The sequence below is a fragment of the Coregonus lavaretus genome, assembly GCF_964263955.1.
Source record: "Coregonus lavaretus genome assembly, chromosome: 8".
In the NCBI taxonomy this organism is placed as follows: domain Eukaryota; kingdom Metazoa; phylum Chordata; class Actinopteri; order Salmoniformes; family Salmonidae; genus Coregonus; species Coregonus lavaretus.
In genome coordinates this window covers 11,266,253-11,276,287 of record NC_139995.1, presented here as the reverse complement: position 1 = coordinate 11,276,287, position 10,035 = coordinate 11,266,253, and the positions used below count along the sequence as shown (strand labels likewise).

At 37.9% G+C, this 10,035-nt stretch overlaps 1 pseudogene across 1 annotated transcript in view; it reads left to right on the top strand.

Annotated features, from left to right (window-relative positions):
* Positions 1-201: 201 nt before the first annotated feature.
* Positions 202-10,035, top strand: part of LOC311133227 (guanine nucleotide-binding protein G(s) subunit alpha-like) — a 47,026-nt pseudogene continuing 37,192 nt past the window's right edge. Inside the window, exon 1 of the transcript XR_014615367.1 lies at positions 202-441. The product of XR_014615367.1 is annotated as a guanine nucleotide-binding protein G(s) subunit alpha-like (transcript). The remainder of the gene's footprint in view (positions 442-10,035) is intronic.

The window sequence follows — 10,035 nt, the reverse complement described above, 5'->3', positions numbered from 1 at the left end:
TGGCTTTTACGTTTTCAGAAAAAAATATTGAAGTGCGAGAAGGGGACACCTTGGTCATTGCATGGACCCCATGTCCGCTAACGGGATGTGACAATAAACAGCGAGACTGTTATCATAGTTATGGGATTTCCACGCTCAGTCAATGTTAGCTAATTGAATTATAAACGTGGCAGATCGTTATGGGGATGTGTCATAGTTTTAGATCTAGGATTATAGGACACCACTCATCGATAACCTACAGCGGGCGAACGGGTGCTAATGCTGGGCTAGATGGAGAGCCCGGGCAGCAGGACAATTGTTCCGACCTGGAGCTTCGGGATCAACGCAGAGTGGAAGAAAAAGCACGGATGAAAGCAGAGATAAAGAGAAGTCGGAACATAGATAAGAGCCTAAAAGCAGAGAAGAGAGAATACAAGCAAACCCATAGGCTTCTGCTATTGGGTAAGTTAACCTAATCTACAGCGTTGTCCTCTGCACTGTAGGCTATATTTGGCCATATATCCATAAGGATCTCAGCTTGGTGATCATTTGCCAACTGGACAAGTAACCTATCAACTATGACTGCATAAGCTAGTTCTGTTTCAGTGTTATTTTACCAATTTATCAAGACAAATACTTTTACTTCCCTGGGATATCAAACTGTCTGGCTACATTGTTATCTCAGTTGCCTATTCTACACACCACTGTGTTTGAAGTTATTGATGTCCCAACAACACATTATTTTGAGGGACTGTTTGCAAACAAGCAGCAGCAGTGTGTATTAGAAAGAGACATCTTACACCCCTATTCATCGCTTGTTATTACAAACACAATACTTATTGTAGCCTATAGTTTATTTGGTGGATGAATTAAGAAACTACATGCTGCCTTGAGGGTATATGAGAACAGACTGATTCTCAAATGCTTGCTATTTGAGCAATGAGAAGAAAACCACATCAATTTTGAAGAGCAGACGCACACACACACACACACACACACACACACACACACACACACACACACACACACACACACACACACAAACAAAACATTTTCCATGACATGGAGGCAAGGGTTCTGCTATTGGGTAAGTTAACCTAATTCACTGTGTAGTCCTCCGCACTGTATTTGGCTATATCCATAAGAATCCATAAGAACAAGGAATCACTGCTTATGGCTTCTTATAATCGCTTATGGAAGTACTGTATTTTTCCCCTCAGGAGAATCAATTTTTTTCATCTCCACTTCAGTTTTTTCCTGTGGAAGGGGTTATTTTGCTTTGCTCAAGTGAAGGAGAACATATTTAATTTATTTTAAACCCTTGAATTGAAAGAGTGTTTGCAAAGTAAGGCCTTGATATAGCCTAGTTATAAACTGTATCACAAGGAGGCCCTTAGCTCTGTTGCCTTTATAAAAGCTGCCCCTTTTTTCTAAGTTACACAAGGAAAGGAGGGCAGTTTGCAGACACAAATGGAAGAACTGTGTGGGCTCTGTGACCAAAATACACCAGTCATGCGGGCTGTAGGTTTAAAAACAGACTGGACATGAACAGAACGAGATGATAAGTATGCTTGTGAACAATGCTCTAGTAATCCAGCCAGGTGTGAGTTAGTTAGTTATAGGTTATTCATTGCATTCTCTTCATTGTACTCCTGATACTCTCCATCCTGTTAGCTAAGCCTCTCTTCTGTGTCCTTAGGGGACCTCTTGTTGGCGTTTGAAATGTACATTAAAAAAACAAAAAACAGAAAAGGTACACGTATGATTGTGTGCAAAAATGCTAATTTGTAGAAAATAAAAGAGGAGTACGATTATTATTAGGACTGTTCTGGAGCTTTCGCTTTGTACAAGAGTTGTTAGAGCTAAATGACAATTATGTGTTACGTTTAAATGAGTCCTCATGTAACACATCATACGTACAGTGCCTTCAGAAAGTATTCATACCCTTTGACTTATTCCACATTTTGTTGTTACAGCCTGAATTAAAAATTGATTAAATATATATTTTTTCTCACCCATCTACACACATTACTCAATAATGACAGTGAAAACATGTTTTTAGAAAATTTAGCTAATTTATTGAAAAATATAATACAGAAATAACTCATTTACATAAGTATTCACACCCCTGAGTCAATACTTTGTAGAAGCACCTTTGGCGAGTATTCTAGCTATTAGTCTTTTTGGGTAACTCTCTAAAAGCTTTGCACACCTGGATTGTACAATATTTGTCCATCATTCTTTTCAAAATTCTTCAAGTTCTGTCAAGTTGATTGTTGCTCATTGCTAGACAGCCATTTTCAAGTCTTGCCATAGATTTTCAAGCCGTTTTCAGTCAAAACTGTAACTAGGCCACTCAGGAACATTCAATGTCGTCTTGGTAAGCAACTTCAGTGTAGATTTGGCCTTGTATTTTAGGTTATTGTCCTGCTGAAAGGTGAATTCGTCTCCCAGTGTCTGTTGGAAACCAGACTGAATCAGGTTTTCCTCTAGGATTAAGGCATGTGCTTATAGCTGTATTCCGTTTATTTTTTATCCTAAGAAACTCCCTAGTCCTTGCTGATGACAAGCATACCCATAACATGATGCAGCCACCACCATGCTTGAAAATATTAAGAGTGGTCCTCAGTGATGTGTTGTGTAGGATTTGCCACAAACATAACACTTTGTATTCAGGACAAAACTTTTTTTGCAGTATTACTTAAGTGCCTTGTTGCAAACAGGATGCATGTTTTGGAATATTTTTATTCTGTACAGGCTTCCTTCTTTTCACGCTGTCATTTAGGTTATTATTGTGGAGTAACTACAATGTTGTTGATCCATCCTCAGTTTTCTTATATCACAACCATTAAACTTTGTAACTGTTTTAAAATCACCATCGGCCTCATGGTCAAATCCCTGAACAGTTTCCTTCCTCTCCGGCAACTGAGTTAGGAAGGATGCCTGTATCTTTGGAGTGACTCGGTGTATTGATACACCATCCAAAGTGTAATTAATAACTTTACCATGCTCAGTGTCTGCTTGTTTTATTTTTACACAACTACCAATCGGTGCCCTTCTTTGCGAGGCAATGGAAAACCTCCCTGGTCTTTGTGGTTGAAATTCACTACTCGATTGAAGGACCTTACAGATAATTGTATGTGTGGGGTACAGAGATGGGGTAGTCATTCAAAAATCATGTTAACCTCTATTATTATACACGGAATGAGTCCATGCAACTTATTATGTGATTTGTTAAGCACATTTGTACTCCTGAACTTATTTAGGCTTGCCACACTGTAAACCCCAAGGCATTTTTAACTCAAATACTCTACATTTACATTTTAGTCATTTAGCAGACGCTCTTATCCAGAGCGACTTACAGGAGCAATTAGGGTTAAGTGCCTTGCTCAGGGGCACATCGACAGATTGTTCACCTAGGCGGCTCGGGGATTAGAACCAGCGACCTTTCGGTTACTGGCACAACGCTCTTAACCACTAAGCTACCTGCCACTTACTTCTAATAAAAGTTGTACTCAAAGTCAGTGAAAAGTCATTATTACTTAAAATATTTATGTGGTACTGACTCAAAACGAAATGAGAAGTCACACCAACTACATATTTTAAAGAAATGATAACAAATGCACTTTTTTCCCAGCATGCTCTACTGCAGGTTGATTAAAATATATATATATATATATAATATCTGTGTTTTTGCATGTACATTGAGTGATTGATTGATGAAATGTTATGCTACACAAAGATAAAAAAAAAAAAAAAAAACATTTCTAAACTAATCCAATCATTGAATTTTTGCACCTGTTACTGAAATGGTTGTTCCAATTTAAAAAGCTTAGGTAGTCTCCTCATACTGTTCTTAACCCTGGCAGTCATTACGAATGCAGGTTGCGGGTGAATATAAATGTCTATTGGATACTATTGGATAGCATAATGCTGGCTAGATTCCAATAGGAATTACACATCACTTTGCAAGCCAGCATAATGTGATTTACAGTTAGGATTGAAAAATTCTAATACTTTTCCCAGGTTTTCCAAAAATCCTGGATGGAAGATTACTGGAACAAAATTAGGAAAGTTTGTGGAATTTTACAACCCTACTTGCAGGCCTGATGTGGCCTGTAAACCTATGAGTTTCAGGGCACTGTATAAGGCCTTATGATATACATATGTAATAATTCAGTTATAATGATAATATTCCCCTAAGAACTCACTTTGTGAAGGCCACCGAACTGAAAATTAACAAATTCAACAACAAATACAGTCATGGGTGATAACTCTACAATTCGATCAAAAAGGCAAGATACAATCGGAAATTATTGGCGGCGTGGCTTAGTGGGGTCGTTACATTTAAGTATACCTTACAAAAAAAACTGCATTTGTATTACTCTTATGAAGGTAGTACTGCTCACTTCAGCTATTTAAGTTTCTTAACTTAATTTTGTTTAGGTAATCGGTTTCCTTAAAATGTTTGAGTAGTCAGAACTTATCCAGTTTTACAGTGCATAACAAAGTGGTTGGAATACTTATTGACTCAAGACATTTCAGCTTTTAATGTTATATTCATTTCAAAAATGTTCTACGAACAAAATTCCACTTTGACATGATGGTGTATTGTGTGTAGATCAGTGACACAACATCTACATTTTATCAATTTTAAATTCAGGCTGTAACACAACAAAATGTGGAAAAAGTAAAGGGGTGTGAATACTTTCTGAAGGCACTGTACTATAATAAGTATCATCCATTTTATAGGTCCAGTGACTTACATTAGCCACATTTTAGTAACTTAGACCACTTTTCATGTTATCAGTTCCACATTTTCATCTTTATTCTTAGCCAGATAATTTTTGTTGTTGGGGGGGACTCAAATCCAGTGTGATTGCTAAGAATCCTCAGGTATGATACAATTGTAACTAAATTCCTATATGACTATTCTATTAGTTCTGCTACAAAATAATAATGTGCAAGGGCTTAGTAATGTTCTTATTGTTGTGACTATCATATGGAGCCAGATACCTGCCAAAAGATTGAACGTACGTATCGTTAGGATCGTAAGAAAATCCATACGTACATTGTTAGGATCATAAGAAAAGCCATGCATGAAACATGAACGTAAACGAGAAATGTCATCTGTGAACATACAAACACCATGTTACGATTACGGACTAACATTTTAGGCTTGAACAAATCTTGTGTTGCAATTCTGATGTACAATAATATCTTTCAGAGTTTTGGCAGTTTCATCTCACCAACAAACAAAAAAGTACACCAAACGGCCTGTGAGGAGTGCTACCTGAAAAAGCATAATAGAGTATTAAAAAAAGTCAGGGAAACTGGAAAGAGGTATCCTGCATGTTTTCAAGTTAAAAGTCTCCATTCTGTATTACTCCTCAGTTGAGTTTACTTCACATTTAGGTAGCTAATGTAATGGATTTGTTTGCCAGCGCAAGTCTAGATAGCACTAGCTGTATTATGCCTACAACAGTGAAGTTTCAGTCTGCTAGGTGTATCTCTACAGCATGGGCATATCTCTGGGTGACGTGGACATCCCATGCATGCACCTTATCAAAATATGACTAATTCAATACTGGGCTCTGTCTGCAATCATAACCAGTAGTACAGTTGAAGTCGGAAGTTTACATACAACCTAGCCAAATAAATTTAAACTCTGTTTTTCACAATTCCTGACATTTAATCCTAGTAAAAATTCGCTGTTTTCGGTCAGTTAGGTTCACCACTTTATTTTAAGAATGTGAAATGTCAGAATAATAGTAGAGAGAATGATTTATTTCAGCTTTTATTTATTTCATCACATTCCCAGTGGGTCAGAAGTTTACATACACTCAATTAGTATTTGGTTGCATTGCCTTTAAATTGTTTAACTTGGGTCAAACGTTTCGGGTAGCCTTCCACAAGCTTCCCACAATAAGTTGGGTGAATTGGTCATTATGGCCAAACAGTTCTATTTTTGTTTCATCAGACCAGAGGACATTTCTCCAAAAAGTATGATCTTTGTCCCCATGTGCAGTTGCAAACCGTAGTCTGGCTTTTTATGGCGGTTTTGGAGCAGTGGCTTCTTCCTTGCAGAGCGGCCTTTCAGGTTATGTTGATATAGGACTCGTTTTACTGTGGATATAGATATTTTTGTACCTGTTTCCTCCAGCATCTTCACAAGGTCCTTTGCTGTTGTTCTGGGATTGATTTGCACTTTTCGCACCAAAGTACGTTCATCTCTAGGAGACAGAACGCGTCTGCTTCCTGAGTGGTATGATGGCTGCGTGGTCCCATGGTGTTTATACTTGCGTACTATTGTTTGTACAGATGAACGTGGTACCTTCAAGTGTTTGGAAATTGCTCCCAAGGATGAACCAGACTTGTGGAGGTCTACAATAATTTTTCTTAGGTCTTGGCTAATTTCTTTAGATTTTCCCATGATGTCAAGCAAAGAGGCACTGAGTTTGAAGGTAGGCCTTGAAATACATCCACAGGTACATCTCCAATTGACTCATGATGTCAATTAGCCTATCAGAAGCTTCTAAAGCCATGACATCATTTTCTGGAATTTTCCAAGCTGTTTAAAGGCACAGTCAATTTAGTGTATGTAAACTTCTGACCCACTGGAATTGTGATACAGTGAATTATAAGTGAAATAATCTGTCTGTAAACAATTGTTGGAAAAATGACTTGTGTCATGCACAAAGTAGATGTCCTAACTGACTTGCCAAAACTATAGTTTGTTAACAAGAAATTTGTGGAGTGGTTGAAAAATGAGTTTTAATGACTCCAACCTAAGTGTATGTAAACTTCCGACTTCAACTGTATATACCAGGAATAATGAAACATAGCATAATAAGTCTATGAATTATGTATGACCACTGGAGTCTTTGCCACTCAAAATATTATTTTTTATAGAATATTTTGATATTTATTTCATCACTCAAAATCTTAATAAAAAATAATTTGACATGATTTATATGAATCGGGTCATGAACATATGGACTTTGAAATGAACAAGGGAGATGTTAAACATAGGCTAAGTCTGACATAAGCTTATTCCTACACTTTACAATAACTCTGTTGCAGTGGTCTTAGGTAGTCTCCTTATAGGCTACTACCTCCATTGTGACACTGCTGACCAGTTGAAGCGCTTGTGGTCTCCATGCAGCACCACAGCACCATGCACCTTCGTAAAAGCACCCCTCAGCCTCAGAAGATGCCCTTCTGGAGGCATGCAGTCATCGAGTCAATATACCCTAATGTAGGCTAATTTGCCTACCAGCCAAATAACGTGCAGAGCATGCATGATGCGTGCAACTCGTCATTCCAACATATTTGAACATTTTAATTCATCCTTCATTCAGTTCAGTATGTCCTCCATTCAGTAATTTGTCTGAGTTGCAATAGGAACTAAATCAAAGAGAATAGAACAGTCTTATCCATTTGTTTATTGAAATCCATGTGTATTGAAAATTATCTAAATTCTCCAAAGTTCTTTAGACTATCACTTTAATAATTCAATGTTTAATTTAGGCCTATCCAAATAAAAAATAGGCCTTCAACTTGTATGCTATCATTTTGGGTACTGGTGTCTTGCTGAATAATTGTAGAACTCTATTTGTGTTTTATAATTGTTTTTATTATAGGGCCCCCCTTAAAAAGAGTCTCTAGCTCACAGGTCTCTAAATATAGCCTCTAAATACAACATTTACAAAATAGTTGAAGAAGCACGTGCAGTGGCTGACAGGGAAAACAGATCTGGCACTAAGAATAGACTATAGATAGTCTTGACCATTTGGGACCCCTTGGTTATTTTGCTCAGGACAGGTTATAGCCAAGAGTTAATCAAAATGTTGTTTTGTCTCATTTATTGATATGGATATAGCCTCTGCGTGATGGGGTTATGCAACACAAATGGCTATAACAAGCCTACATACAGAGTGGAATTCACAAATACAACAGTCAAAATGCCTAATATAAGCCCTACAGTCCGTGCTCCCAAATACTGGAAAAAGTGATTCATTAGGTTACATGATCACCACGCGACTATAAAAAATAAATTATGCAATTATATGGCCATTAAATAACACACAACAGCATGGCATATCTAGATAGCGGAATAGTCCTAAATCATATTTACTTTCTATTTTGCAGCTCAGGCGGTTATTCTAGACAAGGCTCTTCTGTCTTTATCATTCTCCTTTGCAGATGCCACATTACTGACAAATGTTTGTATGCATAAAAATGATCTGTAACCGAGTAAAGGGAGACATGAAGTAAGAATTGAACGTGTACATATTCATTCATAGTTGTAACATAGGGTTTGTACGTTTACAGATCTATTTTAATGTTTGCGTTTCATGTTTCACGCATGGCTTTTCTTACGATCCTAACAATTTACGTATGGATTTTCTTACGATCCTAACGATACGTACACTATCAGTCAAAAGTTTGGACACACCTACTCATTCAAGGGTTTTTCTTTATTTTTACTATTTTTTACATTGTAGAATAATAGTGAAGACATCAAAACTATGAAATAACACATATGGAATCATGTAGTAACCATAAAAGTGTTAAACAGATCTAAATATATTTTATATTTGAGATTCTTCAAATAGCCACCCTTTGCCTTGACGACAGCTTTGCACACTCTTGGCATTCGCTCAACCAGCTTCATGAGGTAGTCACCTGGAATGCATTTCAATTAACAGGTGTGCCTTCTTAAAAGTTAATTTGTGGATTTTCTTTCCTTCTTAATGCGTTTGAGCCAATCAATTTTGTTGTGACAAGGTAGGGGGGGATATACAGAAGATAGACCTATTTGGTAAAAGACTAAGTCCATATTATGGCAAGAACAGCTCAAATAAGCAAAGAGAAACGACAGTCCATCATTACTTTAAGACATGAAGGTCAGTCAATACGGAACATTTCAAGAACTTTGAACGTTTCTTCAAGTGCAGTCGCAAAAACCATCAAGCGCTATGATGAAACTGGCTCTCATGAGGACCGCCACAGGAATGGAAGACCCAGAGTTACCTCTGCTGCAGAGGATAAGTTCATTAGAGTTACCAGCCTCAGAAATTGCAGCCCGAATAAATGCTTCACAGAGTTCAAGTCACAGACACATCTCAACATCAACTGTTCAGAGGGGACTGTGTGAATCAGACCTTCATGGTCGAATTGCTGCAAAGAAACCACTACTAAAGGACACCAATAATAAGAAGAGACCTGCTTGGGCCAAGAAACACGAGCAATGGACATTAGACCGGTGGAAATGTGTCCTTTGGTCTGGAGTCCAAATTTGAGATTTTTGGTTCCAACCGCCGTTTCTTTGTTAGACGCGGTGTGGTTGAACGGATGATCTCCGCATGTGTAGTTCCCACCATAAAGCTTGGAGGAGGAGGTGTTATGATGTGGGGGTGCTTTGCTGGTGACACTGTCTGTGATTTATTTAGAATTAAAGGCACACTTAACCAGCATGGCTACCACAGCATTCTGCAGCAATACTGCATCCCATCTGGTTTGGGCTTAGTGGGACTTTCATTTGTTTTTCAACAGGACAATGACCCAACACACCTCCAGGCTGTGTAAGGGCTATTTTACCAAGAAGGGGAGTGATGGAGTGCTGCATCAGATGACCTGGCCTCCACAATCCCCTGACCTCAACCCAATTGAGATGGTTTGGGATGAGTCAGACTGCAGAGTGAAGGAAAAGCAGCCATCAAGTGCTCAGCATATGTGGGAACTCCTTCAAGACTGTTGGAAAAGCATTCCAGGTGAAGCTGGTTGAGAGAATGCCAAGTGTGTGCAAAGCTGTCATCAAGGCAAAGGGTGGCTATTGGAAGAATCTCAAATATAAAATACATTTAATCCTAGTAAAAATTCCCTGTCTTTGGTCAGTTAGGATCACCACTTAATTTTAAGAATGTGAAATGTCAGAATAATAGTAGAGAGAGATTTATTTCAGCTTTTATTTATTTCATCACATTCCCAGTGGGTCAGAAGTTTACATACACTCAATTAGTATTTGGTAGCATTGCCTTTAAATTGTTTAAC